This window comes from Talpa occidentalis, unplaced genomic scaffold, assembly GCF_014898055.3.
Source record: "Talpa occidentalis isolate TD23 unplaced genomic scaffold, MPIMG_talOcc4v2.1, whole genome shotgun sequence".
Taxonomy (NCBI): domain Eukaryota; kingdom Metazoa; phylum Chordata; class Mammalia; order Eulipotyphla; family Talpidae; genus Talpa; species Talpa occidentalis.
Window position 1 is genome coordinate 123,833,423 of NW_026555331.1, and position 22,586 is coordinate 123,856,008.

Below are 22,586 nucleotides of genomic sequence, written 5' to 3' on the forward strand. Positions count from 1 at the left end.
TTAAATAATGCAGAAGCAATTCAATCTTAAAACCAAAATAGAAGAAGTCTGATAATTCTATGCTAACAAAATTAACCCAAATCTCCGTACTTGGAAGAGATATTTTTAATCACTCTTCAAATATTTTCTGAATTCAAAAATGTACAACCTCTTCTTTAAAAATTCTTACAAAGATACTTCTTAATAAAGTATCTTTCATTACTAGTATAATGATGTTTGTGGGACAAATTAAAATGAAATTTCCTTATATTTTTTTGAATAGTTCAAGCCTTGACCTTAAGAATCTGGTGGAAATTATGGAATGCTAACCTAAGAAAATTCAATCTGAGGTTCAGAACCCAGGTTAAGAGTCCCTAAAAGATGAATGCAGCTCTTTTAACTGATTTTTACCTCTTTCAACGTAATTGATTAGTAGGTAATTCTACTAATCATTTGTCTTTCTTAGACAAAACTATAGAAAATAATAAAATTCTTCAGTGCGCCCCATCTTCAGTGAATCAGGGTTTCCTTACACTTCTTGTCTGAATTTGTGTATGTGTATGTAATTTCAGCAAATTTGCTACAATGAAATTTTTAATTTTTGAAGCTAACAGTATGCCACATTGCTAACAGTATTCAGAATTATAATTTCAAGGGAATGCATACTCTTGCACTGAAGGCTGTGCTCCCATTTTTATCACAAAACACCAAGGATTTTTGAAAAAACATTTATAATAAATAGAAATGGATGTGCCATTCACTGTAACCAGGAATGTATTTGGTAACCTTTATGTGATGTGGTACTGGAAATTTTTTCTTAAAATATTTCAGCCAGACAATAGAGGTAAGACATGTTAATCTTTCCAAACACCAATTAGCATGTGTTACCCACATGTTAAAAGATTTCCATTGCCTAAGGACTAAAACCCTTAATCTATTATTCAAACCTCCTTGACAAACCTGCCCCTACCTATGATTCCAATCTGATGTTCCATGAGTCTTAAAACCACACAGGTTCTTTCATCTGAACCGGTTTACGATCTTGGTTCCAAACATGACAGAGCCATTTCAACTCTGCAGCTCTGTTGACTATTTCCAGATACCGCTCTTGGAATGTGCACCTCACACATCACCCTTTGTTTAAATCTCTCCCTTCCATCATCAACAAGATCAGGTGTACCTGCCATCATGATGATTTAACTTAGGGCTGTCATCAGAGAACTGCCCTTAAACATCATCATCTAGCATGTATTTCATACTTATTAACATTTTTTGCAACTTAGCTTTTATCAGTGTGATTTGTCACTTCTTCCCAAGTTGGAATGATTATAAATGAATTATAAATGATTTCTGTTAACTTTAATGCCAAGTACTACACCTTGCACAGAGTAGGCATTTATTGACTATTAGACCAATCAGGAGTGTCTGTTTTCTCCTACATAAGATTCTATATATGAACTTGGACATAATTCAAGAAAAAATTATCATTAAATATAAATAGAAACATCTTCACCTCCTCACATATTGTTTAGCAACAATAATTAGTTCTTGGCTACACGCCGTTCCTTCCATGTTGTCACATCTTGTTCTGCTACACCTCCTGCCTTTCCTTTAATAGTCTCTCAGTCATTACAGCATTTCCACCAATTCATCTGTCATTGTTTTTCTTCCCTCACAGAACGTTCCTCTTTCCCAGTTATTCAGTCACGTTTCCATTTCCTCTCCAGCTCATTTGTTCTGGGTTCACAGGAGCCCCGGGGTCAAATAGTACTGAGTTCAAATGCTGTCCCCTTAGGTCTTTTTGCCTTTTCAAACTTCATTTTTTCCATTTGTAAGTGGCCCTAATAGTAGTTACCTCATAAATTCTCAAGGAGAAAAATTACAACACAAGCAAAACATTATCTTATTTATTAATAAATACTTAATAATGTTAACTATTAACAACCACTTTATGTCTCAATCTACATATCCCGCAAATTCTTTAAAATTATGTGTCTTCACAATCACTTGAGCTTTCTACTTACAAGACCTCTCCACCTCATATTCTCTTTTTTCATTATTATTTAAAATAGAAAGGAGGCATAATTATTTAGTAAAGAAAAACAGTACTATAAAATTATAAAGAGACTAGAAAAAAAACTGGAAGGAATTTTGCAAACCTGCATTTTCTTTATATAGGACTCATTAGCTTTTTTCTTTCCAAGTTCATCGCATGCCTTCTAAGATATATATTGAATATGTATGTGTAAGCCTGCAAAGCTTACACACTCCCTTGATTCCATAATTCCCTACCATATCTCCAAATATAAAGCTGGATTGTTGTAGCTGGCACTTCTAAAACCCACTACTTTTTTTTTTTAAGATTTATTTATTTATTTATACAAGCACTGCACTGGGTACAGTCAGAAGCGTGGGGGAGGGTGAGAGAATCCACCAGAGCCAGAGAGGAGAGCAGAGCAGGCAGACTGACAAGCACACTTCTGAGGGGAACAGCGGGGGGCAGGAGAGGACTGCCTCCATGTGGGACCCTCCCCTGGCGGCCAGGGAACCAACCACCAACCGGTGCTGCAGAGTCTGCGGGCAGCTTCGCAACCCAGCGCTCAACATCTGCGCCACCAGGGAGGCCCTAAAACCCGCTACTTTTTAAAATAATGAAATAGCCATACAACAAATAGGAAAATGATGAGATGCTGGTCATCTCAGGGGAAGACTAGCAGAGGTCCTTCCAGATGCAAACGACAGGATCAGCAAAGTGAAGGGAGGGATGATTTGGTTTGACCAGGAAAGAGAGATGGTTACGATACTGACCATCCACAATCAGCCTGGGATGTAGCAGGTACAGTCAGATCCCACTTCTGCCTGAGGTGAGGACACTGACAGGGATGCATGAGCCACCTGACATGCTCTCCCTGTAAGTGACTCACACTCACCTGAATGAGGGATTTACTACCAAACATCACCTTTCCCACTAGATTTCTTTCAACCATTTAAAAATATAATTGCATCGAGTAATTAAGGAATGATAAAATGAGATGCTCCTGATATATTTAACATTTTATATAAAATAAGGAATGAGAAATGAAAAGTCAAATTAGAAAATGGGAGAGTTGCTGTTTATGTACTAAGATATAGTTATGTAATAAACGGTGGGATTTATGCAGTCCTTCTATCACTGTTTTAGGCATACGTCCATCTATGAACAAATCCAATCGTCACTATAACACAGTTATGTATTTACAGTTACTACTGCCATTTTATAGAAGAGGACACAGAGCATTAGAGCAATTAAGTAACTTGACTCAAGTCATACTGCAAGAGAACTACGGAGCTGGAATTTGTGAGTTACACACCTTGCTGTTAGTGTTCACTGTGCACTCCTTCAAACCACCGGTGACATTACATCAATTCGTATTTAACCTCAAGTTGACCATGTTATTCAAATCATAACTCACAACTGGCTTTAGAGCAATAAATGCTTTCTACCACTGATATATTATCCTTCACAGGGCCAATAAGACAGTCTCTATTTTTCCCACTCATAACATAAATGGAAGGCAAGGAAGTAGAAATTCCCCTTTCAGTTCCTCACCTGGCTGGTTCAAGTCCTATGACTGTTTTCTCAGCTTTTTTTTTTTCTTTCACTGCAAAGACAAAGGCACTGCTGGCTGAGTGCCAAGTAAGGAAAAGTAATTTTGAGAATGCTCAGGAAAGCTCAGATTTAACTATTTTGATCTCTCCTCCATCTTTGAGATGTGGGAAGTGTTTGGCGCTGCGTATCTCACCAAGAAATCCCCAAAGACCTGGAGATTTAAATTAATTGCCACATTGTAGACTGAAAAATAAATTTTAGTGGCTTTTCAAATTTTTTTCGTCTCCAGCTGAAACACAGAAATCTTAGTATTGCTATAAACTGGACAGTGTCAGTCTATAGTTCAAACATAGGAGACTGTATGACCCAATATCTTTCTATTAATCTCCCACTAGTTCCCTTTTATTTTTATTTATCCCATTCTTAATCCTCAAGCAGCACAAAGGCTAGCATTGAAGGGGATTTACACCAAGAACAAAAACATATTTTTAATTACCTGCCTTAAAATCAAAACCCTTAATTCTAGAAATGCCTCTCCACTGATTTGACTGGAAATGAACTTAGATATAAGTACAACCCCAAGACCTATTTTGCTCTGGTCTATATAAATTGTTTGCAGTCCGTGAGCTTCTGCTTCATTCAAACAATTTCTCTTTAGTTCAAGATTTATTCCCTTATTTTCTATAGTTAATTACTCATATTTAAATGGTTGTCTAATACTACCCAACTCATTTGCATAACTGAGGCAGGCAAATCCATGACAGGACCTTAAGCTTCTTCCACTCGCCAAGTGCCCCTTCCATGCTGTCTAATCCAATTTGAAGCTTTTTATGGTGGAGCTTCTGTTATTTGGTATGTTTATATCCATTTGTATGTGGCCAAAGAATGGATGCAGTGTTTACAAAAATATAATAATGAAAAGCACAGAAGGCTTTTAAAAGGATGCAAACCAGATAATTGCTAATTCAGTCATATTTAGGAATTAACAACTAAAACTAACTGCCTTCCAATTAATATTAAAGATTGAAATTTTTTAAAATTCTGCATGTTGACTGCAAATATACTAATAAGTTGCTAAACACTCCCAATTGCCCTTATCTGCCCTTAGTAATGTGCTAGCTAGTCAGTTTGTTAGATCCTTCTAAGGTTCACTAGAAGTGTGAAGTGTTCTAAAAGATTTTATGAACTTATGTATGACCCACTGAACTTAAGCACTCTCATCATCCTAATACATTTTTTAAAATTTCCAGATACGTTGTAAAACACAAGTGAAGAAATGGACTTAGATTCATCAAAAAAAAAACTTTCATATCTCTTAAATAACTACAAATAAATAGATCCTGTTCTAAATTAAGAAGCAAGTTTAGTTAATTTAGTTTAATTAGATAAGACAATTTTTAAAAGGCCTTTCCAATAAATTATTAATAAAAAGTAACAGTAAATATTAAAAATTTTATATTATAGTGGAAAACTGAGTAACACATCTGATGTTTTCATGACTCTTTGCTGCATGGAAAGCCGTAACTCATATTGCTCTTCTAAAGGGGCAGAGGCTCCGGCCAGTTAGTAGTAAAATTCAAGGAAATATTCATGCTCTTTACTATTACTGACAATTTGTCCCATTAAATACCAATTCCCTAAATAGTTTTGGAATGACTGTTGTGTGTACCATTTTAGGCACCATTTTAGGAGCTACAGGATGCAGATAGAAATTTTATAGTTGGAGAAGCTACAGAAATTATTCAGCTTACATTTCTTGTCTTATTGAGGAAAATATAAGTAGATGCAATCAGAAACTGAGAATGGGTAATAAGGGCTTGTTTCTAAATACAAATACACACCAGAAATCAGGCCATCATTCTTGCTGTCTTTAATTAAATGAAGTCAAAGATAAAAGAGGGAGAAGCCAAGAGGGGAGGATGATTTTGACTCTGTCTGGTGATTAGACTGAATAGATAAGACTCAATCTAGGGGAGTTTCAATGAACAATTTAACAGTCCCTGATGAAACGGCAGTGAAGCTTAGGGTTCCCTGATAAATTGGGTGTTTTATAAGGTGGGAAAAAATAGAATGAAGAGGAGAAACCAAATTGGAAAACCAAACATTTTACTGTCTACAGTCTATAAAGACATAAAAGATGACTGGAATGAGAGAATGAAAGCCTGGGTGCCAGGTTCAGCTACCACCTTAGTGAGCTGTGTGATGCTGCTAAGTTTCCTTTCTGGGTCACAGTCACCTCAGTATTCAGGGAGCTGTTTGAGTAATTACAAAGATTAAATCTAAGACAAAATTCCCAAAATTCCATGTAGTTTTGTCTCAAAATAAGAAAAACTTGCTTAAGTATTGAAGCCCTTCAAAATCACATGCATATCTTTACAAAACAGTGAATTATGTTTCAGTTTTCCTGTGAGCAACTGATACCATGAGGTTGTTCTAATTATTACCCAAATCTTCATCCACATTGATCCACTGACTCCCTGCTAAAAACAGAATGCTTGAATCCTCCTCAAATTCACATGTTGAAGACATAATCCCCAATTCAGGGGATTTTTGGTGATAATTAGGTCATCACGAGCACCCTCAAGAACGGGACTAGTAGCCTTACAAGGACTGACATGAGATAGATGAAGAGAAGGATACGGCAAGAAAGCAGCATCGGGCTTCCCCTGGTGGCACAGCGGTTGAGCACTGGGTTGCGAGGCTGCCCAAGGCCTCTGCAGCGCCGGTTTGTTCCCTGGCCGCCGGCGAGGGTCCCACAAAAAAAAAAAAAAGAAAAAAGAAAGCAGCATCCATGCATCTTGACTTCCCAGCATTCAGACTGTGAGAAATAAATTTCTGTTGTTTAATCACCGAGTCTATGTCACTTATAGCTGACAAAAGACAGTCCCAAGGCAATGTCATATGCTGGCAGTTATACCAGTATAATAAAGCTGGAACAGGGAGTGTGTGTGCAGGAGCCAGTAGTCAAAGTTGGGGAGCAAATAAAAGCAAATACATCAATGCTACGGACTGTAGGAACCACTGATGGACATTAATCATGTGATGATGAGATTTTTGCTCAGAAAGCTTTGGTGGCAGTGTGGAGACAGGACAGATTTGAGAATTGCTAACTTCTCAGCTACCACTAACTGTGGTAGTTCAGGTAAGAAATTATGCAGTGGGGTGGAGATTGAGAGGAAACAGCAATTGTGGAATTTACTTAAGCGGCAACATCAACATGACTTAGAATTGGAAGGAATCTAGAGGCATCCAAGCCAATCCCTTTATTTTATGGATGAGGAAACTGAGATCTAGATGGATTAATTTGCTTGCTAAAGAATCTAAATGTAACTAGTGGCAGAACTAAAACTAAAATTAAAGTTCCCTGGGCTCCAACCCTTTCCTCTCCCCCAGCAGATGATACTTTTTTTTTTTACTTTAAAGTGTTTTTCATGGGAAAGAAACATTACTCTCATTCATTTTTCTCATTATGAAACAATTCTATACAGACTAAAAATTTTGTCATCATACCTTAATCTATTTTTCTACTCACTACACAGAGTTGGTTAATTCCATTAGGTTGTTTTTTTTTTAATACACAAATTTGTCAGGAAACAAACTTTTTTTCCTCCTACCTCCTACTCAATTACACTTAGAGAACAAAAGGTGCTGGGTTTCCTATCTCCTTTGAGTGAAGATGGTTTCCTGGCCAACAGATAGGAGAGCTGGAAAGACAAAGTAGCAGAAAGGTTGCAGCACAGACACAGACAATCTCTGTGACACGAGAGCTGTGCTGCCCAGCCCTCAGCCACCAGCCCCAGGTGACCAGCAAGCGCCTGAAATGTGTCTACTCTGCAAGGAGGCACGCTTACTGAGAACACATGCTGGATTCTGAAGATTTAATGGAAAATGCATAATGTGAGATGTCTAATTAATTATTCAATATTTACTGCATGTTAAAATAACATTTTATATTTACTGGGCTAAATATTATTAAAAAGTAATCTTACCTGTTTATTTTTACTTTTTAATGTGGCTGCTAGAATGCTTAAAATGACATATGTGGCTTATTTTCTATTTTTGTTGGACTTTGCCACTCTAGAAACTTACAACATATTTGAGGAAGTAAGGCATTCATAAATAACACCACAGCTGCCAGGTGTATGGTATAACAAGTCAGGGAGATAAATTCTGCCTAACTAGCCAGGAATCTGTTTCCAATCCCCCCAGGCCTAAGAAAAAAAATCCCAATAAAATAAAGTCTGTCTCAAATTTCAGAATGAGAACTATCCCCTGAGGATTTGATCCCAGAGAGCTTCTAAGGATATAAATTCCTCAACTAATCTTCAGTGCTCAAATCCTGCAAGTTTGTAAACTGAAGTAGTATTTTCCTAACTCAAAGGAATCCAGGAGATATCTGAAGACAGTTCCTTTAAGCCAGAAGAAATTCTTGCTTGTCAGGACAGGGCCTTGCAAAGTTTTGAGCTGCTTTCAAAAATGTGAGAAATGCAAAGCCAGAGCATGAAGCGCTCTCCTTGGTACTGAGATCTCTTCATTCTGGGAGCTCAGTTTTGCTTTCTGTGCTTGTAAGTTGCAGCTCTCTGCCTTCTTCTGACTTATTTGCTCTGCCTCAACATGCCCAGCCCCATACCCTGTTCACACCACCATCACTACACTCACCACACTCTCCAAGGGTATATGTATGCATTCATTTCTCCCACTGCACTAAGCTGAGGCAGCAACAGCTTCTTTATTCATCTTTGAACCCCAAGGTCAGAGGTTAGTATGTAATAGGCACTCAAATGTTTAGCTAATATTTGTAACTGTACTACTTTATGATCTACTATATTTGCTTTACTGGGCTTTAAGAATAAGATTTGATGTGTAATTTTTTTTTATATATATAAGCACTGGGTACAGTCAGAAGCACAGGAGGGTGACAGAATTCACCAGAGCCAGAGTGGGAAACACAGCAGGCAGACTGACGAAATACACTGCTGAAGGGAGCAGCGGGCGCGGCAGGAGAGGTCTGTGTGCCATGTGGGACCCTCGCCTGCGGCCGGGGACCAAACCGGCACTGCAGAGGCTGCAGACAGCTTCGCAGCCCAGTGCTCAACTGCTGCGCCACCAGGGAAGGCCCGAGGTGTAATTTTTTGAGGGCAGGTGTGTGAGTATGTGTCAAATTCCAGAGGAGGAGAAGAGAAGGAACAATGTATGTTCACAGCATGACAAACTGTTAAACTGAGGCTCAGGGTTTGAGAAAGGAGTAGGAAATAAGCCTTACCTAGCAACTAAAGAGATTGGTTATTATCAATGGGCAAGGAAAAGAGCGTCAGAAAGGTTTTATTTGGGGGACTGAGAGGACATGAGCACTCTAGGGGCAGTGTGAGGAAGAGGATCAAAGATCAAAACAGTAATCAAGAAGTCTTGAGGGATAATAAATGAGGGAATTCTTCTCAAGCTTGATTTTTGAATTACACTTCATAGAAGTTTAGAACTGGGAAGGAAGTTACCTGCTGTGTGAATTATCTGTTGGGGGGTGGGGTGCACTGGCAAAAAAACAACATGGGGAAGGTTTACTGAGAGAGTAATGCAGCATCTCCGTGCACAAAAACCTAAGTACAGCCTGTACTATTTTTCATAAGCTTCAATGGACTGATGGATAATGAAGTGCTACTCTATGAACGAGAGACTGGCCAAGGACAGCACTGGCCCATCCATCAGGTTTTAGGTTGATCGTATTTTATTTCTATTGATGCTCTAAGCCTCTTGGCTCTTCTGACTTTTTGCACATTTCAGTCACTGCCCTTATACTGCTCTTTAAATTTGTACTTACCAGCCTTTAAATCATGTCCTTAGTCAATGACCTAATGGATTTTTTAGGTCAATGCTACATATTTCATCTACTTATTAATCATTGGATACTAATTTTGCATGAACAGTAGTACTCCCCTCACAATGAAAACATCTCTTTCTTAGAAGTTTACTGAAATAACATTGACTTACAAAACTATATGTTTTAGGGTTATCATTTCACACCTCTATAAATGTATGTTATCACAGCACCCCCAGCACAAAAGCACCAACAATCTTCCATTTATAGCCCACTGAGGCCCCATTTTCCTTCAAATCAACCCCTGTTCCCTCTAGGAAGAGGAAGAAGAAACATTTCCTCTTACAATATTTCTCTGCTCTATGCCACAGCAGACTCTGACCTGGATTGTTAAAATATCCTCCTTACCAATCTCCTGTTTTTACTCTTAATCCCATACAGAGGTCACAGTAATCGTTTAAATAAAAATAGATCATACTTACTGCTCAAAACTCTGTAAGAGCTTCTCATCATATTCAAAATGAAACCCAAATTCCTTAGCATGACTCTGAGGTTCTACATGATTGTGCCGTATCCACCTGACAAAAGGCACTCCCTACCACTACTCCATTGCTGACTGTTTCACCCGCAGTGGCCACCAAGCTCCCTGCCATCTCAGGACCTTTATGTCAGCTTCTCCTGGTATTCCTAAGCTTCAATCCTTAATATTCAGGTTTCTGCTCAAACACCACTTTCTCAAATGCCCATCCTCTCTTCAAAATGGCATTCCTCCCCAACCTCCAGACCCTTACACCACTTTGCTTCCTTCATGTTATTTATCATCTAAAATTACTGTTCAACATTGCTAAGATGTTCACTGTACCAGGCACTGTTGATATTCCTCCAGTATCCTCTTCACATGCAACCTTTCAAGCAAATGGATAGCCTCCTACAGTGAGGATCTGCAACTCAGCTTATGGGAAGAGCTGAAAGCCCACACATTAGCTGAGCTGGTACCTTTGCCACTGACCAGTGGAAGCTGCAAGATAAATGTCCCAGGCTCTTTATCATTTGGTGGGACAACACTAAGGCATAGACCACACCCTCTTCTAAAGCACACAGTGGGATTTGGTTTCAGTTGCCCACAGAAGTGAGCTGCTCATTATCACACCCTGACTCATTTTCTCTCTTTCCCAGTTCACACAGCCACACTTATTAGTGTTTCCTGGGACCAGCTCCCAAATAAACTACTTGTATTCAAATCCTGGGCTCAGACTCTGCTTTTGACATAACAATTTTTTTTTCTTTTCTCTCTTTTTATTACATTTAAAATATTTGATATTATAATCACCTTCCAATAGCTGACTGGTCCATCTTTAGATGGTAGTATCTTTCTTTTTAAGTTATCTTTATGTAGATTACCTGTTGGCTTGTGGACCGAGACCTCCCATAGGATATATGCTAGCTGCAGAAGCTGGTCTGGGTTGCTTGTAATTCACCACTATATTCCTGGTATACTTATCAGTGCCCAGCATAGAATAGATGCTAATTAAAACTCCTGATCAAGTATGGCATTGAAGGAACAGTATCACCTCCCTTTAAGAGCCACTACTCCCTCCCTAAGGGAGTCATTAGAGAGTAGACTAGCTTCATCGCGGACTGTGGAGGGCCAAGGGGCAGTGCTGCAAGAAGCAACAGCACAGTTTTGTTTCTTATCCAAAATGTATTTATTGGGATGGTTTCCTATTCCTCTTGATTCAGGGTGCTTTCAGTGCTGCATCTGTTTGAATGCAGCGCCTTCTGTAAGCCTTGATTTTCCTCCTGTAGCCTGACAGGGGACAGTTTTGTGTGGTCAATACACAAAGCTGTCTTCTGTGCTGGCTAAAAATGGTGATTTCATAGCCTCCTGAGCATTTCACATCCATGACACGGGACATGGGCTCTGCACCAGGTACTTATTCTTATATTTCCTTTTCTCCTCTTCAGGAGATGGAAGAAGGAAATCCTTGCCAGAGCATGTTCTCCTCACTACCAGAAAGAAACCAACAACATTACTGGATTGCGTGGATCAGCCATCTCTCCCCAGAGTACCGAATCTTGGGTAGACTTTAAGAATTGAGTATCTAAGATCTCCTATTTTTTCCTCTTTAGTTTTTGACACTGGCAGGGTGGGGGGAGAACCCACAGAGGGATTGACTGCTAAAATGATAGGCATAAGCAATCAACCAAAGACTGATAGAGATGAAACAGAAATTGTGCCTCAAGACTATAGAGCAAGTGACACTTTGTTTTTAACAAGCAAGTTAAGATAATTTGGAACAAGAGGAAACATAAGTTTCACAAAGGAAAATATCTGTCTTTCTGGATTTCAAGTACATACACTGCAGAGCAATTCTGTGGACTGTACAACCCGTTAGTCGCCCATAGCGAGGTGCCGAAAACACAATCTCACATAAAGCAGAGACAGCTGGGCTGCTGCCCTAAGAATGCCTCAGGGACCCCTCTCAAGGCAGAGATTAAAAGACCACTCAGTCCCTGGCTATGGAGTCATTAGTGCTTGAGTGGCACTAAAAATAACGCCACAATGACAGGGATTATTATTATTTGTAAGAATGGCCTGTCCTCTGAGAATGGATCAGAGGCTACTTCTTTTGACACAAATCATCAAAAGTTTCTAAATTTAGGTTGCCAAACAGTGAAAATTGTGAATTTTGTTAACTTGGAATACAAGATCCTACATACTATTATCAAACCCCTGGAGTCCACCAGTCCATTAAAATAATGAGAAATGTAATGTTTCCCCTGCAATATTAACAGCATCTTAATTACTTAATCTCCAGTGAGTAGCATACATATAAATTTTATGCATAATCCAGTAACAGAACTACTGAACAGTACCATGTTACAGTCAAAGAGAATTTCCCTTCAAAGGTGACACTTGGCCTGCCTGCATCGGAGGAACCACTTACAGTAAGTAAATACAGATGATCAGGTTTATACGGACTTCAGAAAGAATGTTCTGCTTGTGTCGTGTTTTCATATTTACAGTTCTATGAAAGAAATATAATTTTCATGTGACATCCTTGAAATTACTAAAAAATAACCATATATAGAAATTTTTTATATACTTTGAAAAAAAATTTAATGATTTTTTTTTTGACAGGTGCCAACATTGAATGTAAGTCACACTTGGGAGCAATGCCCTGGTAAAGAAATAGCAATTTATAAAAGGCACGTGTTTCCAACATAACATTTTGTTTTAGTGAAAATACTTATATACTTTGCAAACCCCACACACTATAAAAATATTGCACATTTATGAAAATGTGATTGAAAATAAAGAATATAATCTTGTCAAAAATATCTCTCCACTTGCATTCTATATTTTTAACCAAAACAAATTTGATTTTTATCCTTTATGAAACTGTATAAATAGTTTGGCTCATCAAAAGAGAAGCAAGCAATGCAGTACAGAATTTAATCTGAAGATTGAGAATAATAGTGGCCAATTTTTATTGAAGGTCAACACTTGTTCCCTCTTGGAGGAGAAAAATCTGTTCCTCTCCTGAACATTTTGATTTCAGTAAAAAGCATGACTCAATTTTTCAATTAAAAAACAAAAAAGTAGGAGTCATCCTAAATTATTCTTTTTCACCCGTACCCATTTCTCCACAGCCACAAACAACTATAAAATATAAGCTTAAAAAGCCTTAACACTGACCCATACGGTGAATCCTCAACAAGTTCTGTCAATTATGCCTCCTAAATAAAACCCAAATCTACTCATCTGTGCGCAAGCTCACCTCTATCCAGTACATCATCCTCTCCTGCCATGGTAACTATAACGGGCCTCCCCGTTGGCCCCCACTCTCTACTCTCCAGAGATTACCAGAGTGACCCCCTTAAAACAAAAGCCACATTGTGCCACTCCCATCTGCAAGTCTTTCAGTCATTTTCATTTTTATTTTGCCTGGATTTATTTTGTCCCTCACCACTAGAAGATAAATTCCTGAAAACAAGCACCACTTCTGTCGTATTCTTTAGTATTTCCCTAGCTTCTAGGACACATGTCAAGTGCACAATAATTATTTTTTGAATGAATGAATGAAAGAGTTCTTCAGCACGTGCTAGGCGCTGAGGAAAGTATTTTATAACCAATATTGCCTTTAATCTCCAATAGCTACATCATACATTAGTATGATCTCCATTATACAGAGAAATACTGGGTTCATAAACCATTAGGTACGTACACTCACTTCACATCACTCTATTTGCAGTGTATGATTCAATAGCGGTCACTTAGCATTTCAGGTTCAAGTTTCCCTCCCTGAGGAAAAGTACCATGTACATCTTCCCAAAGTCTAGAATAAACCAGGTAATCCTTGGAAACAGATCACAGAACCATCAAGACACAAGCTACTTTAGACAGTCTGTAGTCTAGTTCCCAGTGATAAGAGAGATTGCTGAACTGAAATATCCAACAATGCATAAAAATGTGTAAATATAAAATAGGTTTTCCAAGGAATATATAAATGGCTTAACACTGGAAGGCATGTTAAACCAATTCATGTTATCAAAACATGAAAAAATCATATGCTCATTTAATTCAGTGCAGAAAATACCCAATATAATTCAATAATCACTCACCTTCTATTGTTTAAATCAGACACACTAAGTATTTTGATCTAAATACTTCTATGAGATTTTGAACAAACATTCAAATTTTTCTAGTTGTAATTTCTCCTCCCCCTGCAAGGTGGCCTATTTGAGAAGGGGGAAAAAGAAGCTAAAACATTATTTCTTTGGTTTTCAGGTTTCCCCTACCCCTTGAAGAGAGTGTTGTAGCAAAATGGGTGGAGAAATCCCATCATCAATTGGAACTGGCTCGTCCCAATGGACTTGTGCAAAATCTCAGGAAATAATCTTCTATATGAAATCTTATGAAGCAAAGGATGAAAGGCACAAATACTACTTTATCCATGACAAACAATCTTTGGCTGCATTTCTTATTAAAGGCTTAAAAACTGCCATCCACCTTCCCAGTATTCCTTTGTAAAAGAACATTTTAACAGGGATACGAGGGAAATGTTGGCTTTAGTTGGTAAGTTTCTTATGGAAGCTTCATCAGCGTTGGGTGATGCTGAATCCATATTCACATAGATTCCACTTGAATCTGTGCACAACACAATGCTCCAGCCCCTCCTGAAAGCTTTCATCTTTTGAGCCTGAGACAGGCTTTCATGTCCAACGACTGCACAACCGCCAGATCCTCTCTTGCCTCAGTATCATCATACTCCCTGAACATTGCAAGTCACTCCCTCCTGTCAAGGGGAGTTTGTTTACCCTTTTAGCAAAACCAACTGAGTACTGCCTCTGGGTACATCAATGTGCCAGATGCCTTTGTTAGGAATTACTGCCTAAGGACAAAGTCTGAAAGTACTGCCAGGATGAGGACATAATAAAACCCCAGGAGCTGGAGGATTATAATGGGGGAAATGACTTAATAGAATGCACAAAACTGTTTAAAAATTATTCCAGAAGCTGTCAGGTTTTTCAGGCTTACAGAGATATGTTTGTAAGCTCAGGATTTGGCTGTTGGACAGCAAAATTTTATTTATTCTCTATTACAATTCATCTCATCCACTGTTCTGTATACCTTATGAGTGAGAGAAAGTTAGAGGTTTCGAAAGATGCTGAATGACTACCTCTCCTCTATAGCTCCATGTCCTCTAATCAAGTCATTCATCAAACCACCTCTGTCAGTCCATCCATTTCCATTTATACATCTATTCATTTAACACGTGCTAGGTCCTGTGGATGGCAGGAATGAAGCAACTGTGTCTTGCCTTTAATGGAACTTAGAGGCTGAAATGGGAATAGGGTATTAATAATCAGAGCTAAGTACATTGTAAATGCTCTACAATTACAGCATACAAATAATACAATAAAATCAGGGGAAAGTCAGGAATGCCATAAGAAAAATACAAAATGCTACCCTATAAAGATGTGTTTAGAGAAGGCGGATGGCCTTTGATATGAAATTTGAAGGAAGATCATTTTTTTTAAATATTTATTTATACAGACAGACAGACAGACAGACAAGCACTGGGTACAGTCAAAAGCACGGGAGGGTGAGAGAATTCACCAGAGCCAGAGAGGGGAGCAGAGCAGGCAGAAGGACTGAAGTACACTGCTGAGGGGAGCAGCGGGCGGCAGGAGAGGTCTGCGCGCCATGTGGGACCCTCCTCCAGTGGCCGGGGAGCAGGTGGGTATCGAACCGGCGCTGCAGAGGCTGCAGGCAGCTTCGCAACCCAGCGCTCAACCACTGCGCCACCGGGGACGCCCTGAAGGAAGATCATTTTGACACAAGGTGATTGGTAATGACAGATTGGAAGACATTCCTGTCTGAGTGAAAAGTAGACACACACAGGACACACAGAAGTGGGAAAACAAGATGCATGTGAAGAAAAAAAAATTCTATTTTGCTGGATCACAGTGTCTGACAGGCAAACAACATGAGAAATTTGGGAAGATATGTGGATATCAGATTTTCAAAGCCCCTAAAGGATGAATTAAGGAGTTTGAGCTGAAGGTAATCAGAAGCCACCAAAATTTTTACTTTTAAAAAACTGAGGTGTAAGGATAAAAATGCTCAGATCTTCAGTGTTCAGTCAGAAGAACTCTAACAAAAGTTTGCATCCATGTAACAAATGACCCAATCAAGATACAGAACACACCGATCTTCCCAGAAAATTCACTCTTGTGCCTCTACAAACGCAAGGTATCATATAAATATCTATTTACCCAAAGAGGTAGGGAAATGAGTAAAACCAATGTTTTTACCTTTAAAAATTACCATGTAAACCACATATTGTTTATCTATGAATGTCAAGCAACTATATTTTTAAAAACCCAAGTACCCCCATATATAGAGTTTAATATTTTTTTTCATGCTTTGGGAAGTAGATCCAGATCGTATTGTGCCTCCAGATCACTATTATAACTTTTAATCTAGCCTCTCTAAAGTTTATGAAAATGCACTCATTATTTGAGTTTTGATTGACTCTCTTCCAGAGAGGAGCGCCTACCAGGATTGTTAGTTTTGTCCTGATCCTCACCAGGTTTTTGATGTTCTGCCTGGATCCCACCGTGGCATATTTAGCACCAGCTCTAGGAAAAGCCACATGTGCACACAGTCATGCTTTCACACCGCTGCACTAATGTTGAATACTGCAATCGAAACCCTGAAACACAACTTTCAAAAGATTGATTTTTTCTCACAGAAATAAGGGGAAAATGTTTTTTAATGTGATTTGACTTACCAAATGAAGTTTATTAAAACTTGTCAAAAGCCATCTGACTTGCTAAGTACAAACACACCACACACACCACACACACACATACAATTTCTGAAAATACGGAGTAAAAAATACTCTCGAAAAAGAGGAATGATTTTAAGGCTAGAGATGACAAGCATATATTCTAAATGTCCCTCTTCAGGTCACACTTCATGTATGTTTGGTTTACAACAGTAGCCCAGTTAATGTGACCAGACATATATTTCACTAAGAGGTTGCTAAGGAACCCTTTCCTAACTAAAAATTAAATTTCTCCATCTGTTTGCATGACTTTGTATTCATTGCAGTGAGGAGGCCCAGCTGATCTAACAAACATGCCACTGAACAGATTCCTCAAACTAGGAAAAAAAAACAAGTGCAAAGCAGAGCAAATACCATGAGAATCCATGTGATTCTGAAAGATTCATTCTCCAAAAGGCACAGGAGTGTTAAAAAAACTGGCAAAATTTATAGCTACACTTTTCACACAGGATAACTCTCAGTGTAAGAAATATGACCTGCCCCAGGAAATGTTCTAAATCCAAACATTAAATTGTACTGTAATCAATAAAAAAGGACATTTAACGGACAGTTTAGTACTGTTCTGGGCTTTACTTTAAACACATCAAAATGATTAAAAAATAGTGTTCAATATTTCCCCTATGTGAAGACAAAGATTCTTCACTATAAAAACAGAAGACTGCAGTACAGACAATATAATTTCATCTGTAATTATTTAACTGATCACATTTATAATATAATTCATGTAAACAAGTTCTAGAACTTTCAAAGGCTATAAGCCTATTCCAATTAATTCGAATTATCTGAGTAACTTTATATTCATAAGGTTGTAATTGCTAAACAAATTTATAAACGTGTATGCTCACAAATACAATTTTATGATATCAGTGAAAATTTTTGATTATTTACATAAGTAGGTTTATCAAAATATTATACAGAATATACTGATAATAAAATTTTAAATTCTGAAGTACTTTATGAACTATAACCCACTGAAAAATCTTTGAAAGCATTTTCCTTTAAAAATAACAAAAATTTTAAATTGATTTAATTAAATTCTGTTCTTACAGAAAAATCAATATATACTACTAGTCCATTATTTTTCTTATCTTCCTAAATAGATGTTTAATTGCTTATACCATGGTTATAGGGGTTTTTTCTTTCCTGAATTGCAGGTAAGTTTACTTATGTCAAGTATTTCTTCCCTTAGTAGGTTAAGAAGTCCTGACAATAAGATGCTATCGTGCCTCACCTAAAATGTTCATCAGAGCAAATTATCCATCTTTTAATTCCACCATATCAATTAACCTCCTTTCTTAAAATAAAATATCAATTTGTTGATAAGCTTTAACATACAGATTTGTATTAAATTTACCCTTTGAGACCATATGTTTTAGTTGTGTAGGAAAAACAAATTTTGAAAGGAATTATATCATTTTCTCAATTATGGAATTTTATTTTTAGCATCACCTGGAGAAAATGTTACCTGATAAACAAAATAGTCAACCTTACTTGACAATTTTATAGTAATGAAAACTAAGTTTAAAAGAATTCTTAATAGATTGTTAAGATTAAAAAATTTATTCCAGCTGTCTTAAAATATTTAGAAATATAATCATTCATTCTGGTGGCTGACTATTTCCTAGATTGGGGAGAAACTCAATCATATTTCTTTAAGCCTTACCATTATTTTTATAACATAAAATCATCTGAATGTGCCCTAAAGATACAGTGCAAATAATTATTGGAAAGGAATTCAACAGACATAGTACTATAAACTTGGGGAACACCACACTTGAGTCAGTGTTTTCCAAAGTTCCAAGTTAAAGCTGTTCCAGACAATCTGTGGTTAAAGTACATCACCAAATACTTGGAAAACTTTCTTTTCATCTCACTTGCTATGCCCTGTATTTCAAATCCTCAGAAATAAAACCAGAGAATCAGATAGCAGGTAAGTATCCCTTCCAACAAATGGCAATAAAATTATTTTGATGAGAGTAAATAAAAAAATATCAGAAGGCTACTTTGTCAAAGCGTCCTAGGAAAATGAAACAGCAGGCTTTATACCACTTCTACAAACATTAATAAAATCATAACATTTTCCAGATAGTCAAATATTTCATTCATTAGCCACCTTTTTCTTGACATTATAATAAATAACTATGTTTCTAAGTGGCAGCAAACGCAAATGGGTAGAAACCCAACATTTGCTCTGTCTATTTCTGTAATACATCTCCTACATTATACATACAAGCGAAAGCCTCAAGACTGTGGTTAATTTTAAATCTACTCAAGATGGCAATCCACCCACATTTCCAGGCTTAAAATATAACATCTTTCATAACTACTTTTTCACACCTTGTAGAATTCATATGTACATGCAATCATACTAATGATATTTCACCAACCAGCGTCTGCTTACATCAGTCTCCAAAGATTTGCTTGATTTTCATGCACTGATGTTATTCACAGGAATTCTTTTAAAAAAACAGAGAAATCTGTCACAGACTATAGACTTATGTGAGAGAGAGTAAGAGAAATGACCTATGGCCTCCTATGAAGACTAAACATGTTTTTTCAGATTAAAAAGTAAAACCAAGGAATATTCAGATTTTCTTCTTTTTGCAGAAACTGAGAGGTCTTAAGCAAACCTAAGTTATGAGAATCCATTTTACTTAGCTGTTGAATGCTAGATCTATTGGTCATAATAATGTCTTAATGGGGGAGTCAGGAGAAGGCCGTGAAGAAAGGGAAAAATGGGGTATTTTCCTGTACACTGCTTGAGAAAGTGGATGTAGAGACATTATGGTTTTAGTTCTTTTTTTTTTTTTTTAAATGTTGGCATCTGTTTTTAATTTTTTTTTTTTAAGATTTATTTATTTATTTATACAAGCACTGGGTACAGTCAGAAGCGCGGGAGGGTGAGAGAATTCACCAGAGCCAGAGCGGGGAGCAGAACAGGCAGAAGGACCGAAGCACACTGCTGAGGGGAGCAGCGGGCACAACAGGAGAGGTCTGCGCGCCATGTGGGACCCTCCTCCGGTGTCCGGGGAGCAGCCGGGGATCGAACCGGCACTGCAGAGGCTGAGGGCAGCTTCGCAACCCAGCGCTCAACCACTGCGCCACCGGGGAGGCCCTGGTTTTAGTTCTTAATCTCCATTATGTGTAGGGTGAGTATGAGACGGCTCCTGTTCCCCTCCTGAGAAAAAAACCAAGTACATGAAGCTACTGCTTAAGAGGTAGGACACCTGTTCTGTCCTCTTTAAAATCTTTGGGCAGCCTGAATCTACCAAGAGCACATGTATGCCATGCTGGGAAACTTCTGCCTTATTTTCTTAAGCTATTTTCTTTTTCTACTTCTTTCTCAGTTGAGGTCCAGTTAAAGATGAATGTTATGGAATAGCAACATTGGAAAGCTGGTAAGAGATCCTTCCCACTTCTTCCTAGAATCTCTTAAATCAATAGTTATATAAAAACTACTCAAGTTATTCTTTCCAAAATAATGTGACTAGGAAATTTCACAAGTGATAGTTTGTAGACTATCTTACTAACACTATCAGTGGCACTGAAGACAGTTAGTAGACCAACATTAATGGAAAGAGAATAGAACATACAGTCTGTAAGTATCAGCAGAGCATATTCTCAAAACAGAAAATTTGAGCATAAGGGAGCTCCAAAACAATACCAAAAAAAAGTTACTTAGCAAACAAAACAAATCCTAGAGCAGCTGTACCAGTTTCACACTCAGGAACCTGGTTTACAATCTTGTGACTAGAAAGGCATATGAAAAGGATAATTAAAAGACATCAGAGATGAGTGTCAACAAACCTGACTATAAATAGCCACAATGAGAATGTTGAATTTCCTTTGGTAAATTATTAATTTCAGACTGGATAGTGTAGTTAAGAATGGAAAAGATCAAAATTAAGAAAATGAAGCTATTTCAGAAACTAAAGCAATCCCAGGAGTATCACAGTGCTATTATGACCTAGCCATCATTCCTAGAGACTCAATCAATCAGAAAAGCTTTTGCACAAATCAGAATCCTGTTTCTCTGCAGTCCACCCCAAAGCAGGAGTGCCACCCTCCCTCTTTGCTGACCAACATCACAGCAATACAGTTCCTAACACAGTTCAGAATTGGTAGCATTTTAAATGCTCAGGATTTCCATTTCCAGCAAAATAACACTACATAAGTTCATTCTATTGTAACCTCATAAATAATAGAACTGAACAGTTAGGGGAATGAGCTACCACATGGAAAAATCAATAGACAATAATAAATCTTGATGCCCAAGAACTTCAACTGGCATAATTATCAGATTCTGCTGAAAAATATTTTATCTGAAATGTTTAAAAACACAAGCACAGTAAAAAAAAACCACAAAGGAACATTTAGCACCTGATCATACAATCTTTAAAAAGGAAGGAAATCCTAACACAAGGTACATCAAGAATGTACGGGGAGAACAACATGCTAAGTGAAATAAACCAGTCACAAAAAGATAAATATTGTATGATTCAGCTTACTTGAGATAGCTAACCTAGTCAAATTCATAGGACAGAAGAAAATGAAATGGCGGTTGCCAAAGGCTAGAGGAGAGGGGAAAATATGGAGTGTTTCATGGGTATAGAGTTTCAATTTTGCAAAGATAAAAGTGTTCACACACAGTTGCAAACAATTTCAGTGTGTTTAAGTAAACGATATACTTATATATGGTTAAGATAATAAAGTTTTATGTGTATTTTATCACAATTAAAATGTTTTCAAATCACAAAAGCATAAAATATTAGGCAGATTGGCAAAACAACAAAACTTATGAAAATGTAATATAAATTCTTAAATTTAAAATGTTTAAAGTTTATGTGATAACCATCATATTAGACACAAATAAAGGCAGTATATTAAAAAGACCATAGAACTAAATAAATGATCTATATCAGCACAGGCAGAAAGAAAGAAGGAGGAGGCAATGTTCAAAAAAGTAATACCTGTGATTTTTCCAGGACTGACAGAAAACATAAGTTCAATGACACAGGAACCATGACATTTGCTAGGAAGGAAAAATAATAATTACCACGTAGGCATATTATAATAAAACTACAGTTTTCCAATGAGAAGAGAATATCTTAAAAACAATCAAAGAACTATCATCGCCACACAGCAAAAGTTAAATTGCTTACAGATGTTTCATCTCTTATAATTATCCTGGTTTAAGTATACATATGAGTACAACCATTTTATTAATTTTTTAAAGATTTATTTATTTATACATACAAGCACTGGGTACAGTCAGAAGCGCGGGAGGGTGACAGAATTCACCAGAGCCAGAGCGGGGAACAGAACAGGCAGACTGATGAAATACACAGCTGAAGGGAGCAGCGGGCATGGCAGGAGAGGTCTTCGCACCATGTGGGACCCTCGCTGCTGGCCGGGGATGGAACCAGAGCTGCAGAGGCTGCAGGCAGCTTTGCAGCCCAGCGCTCAACATGAGCCACCAGGGGAGGCCCAGTACAACCATTTTAGAAAATACTTCTCCATTATTACTGGTTCAGCCACTATGGAAAGCTGTGTGGAGAATCTTCAAAACACTAGAAATGGATCAAATATGTGATCAGTGATTCTACTCCTAGGAATCTACCCAAGAATACAAGAACACTAATTCAAAAGGAATTAGTATTGCAGCACTATCTACAATAGCTAAGATATGGAAACAACCTAAATGCCCCAAAGCAAATAGTGGATCAAGATGTGGTATATATATATATAATGGAATACTATTCAGTGATCAAAAAAGATTAACACATGCTATTTGCAGCAACATGGATGGAGCTGGGATTATGCTCAGTGAAATAAGTCAGAAGGAAAA

General features: G+C 37.6%; 1 protein-coding gene across 2 annotated transcripts in view; it reads right to left on the bottom strand.

Annotated features, from left to right (window-relative positions):
- The window catches only part of NRCAM (neuronal cell adhesion molecule), a 191,008-nt gene that overhangs the window by 152,965 nt on the left and 15,457 nt on the right, over positions 1-22,586 (bottom strand). For both annotated transcript variants that reach the window (XM_037511627.2, XM_054692554.1), the window contains exon 3: positions 21,709-21,770. The gene's annotated coding sequence lies outside the window, so the exon portion shown is untranslated. The remainder of the gene's footprint in view (positions 1-21,708; positions 21,771-22,586) is intronic.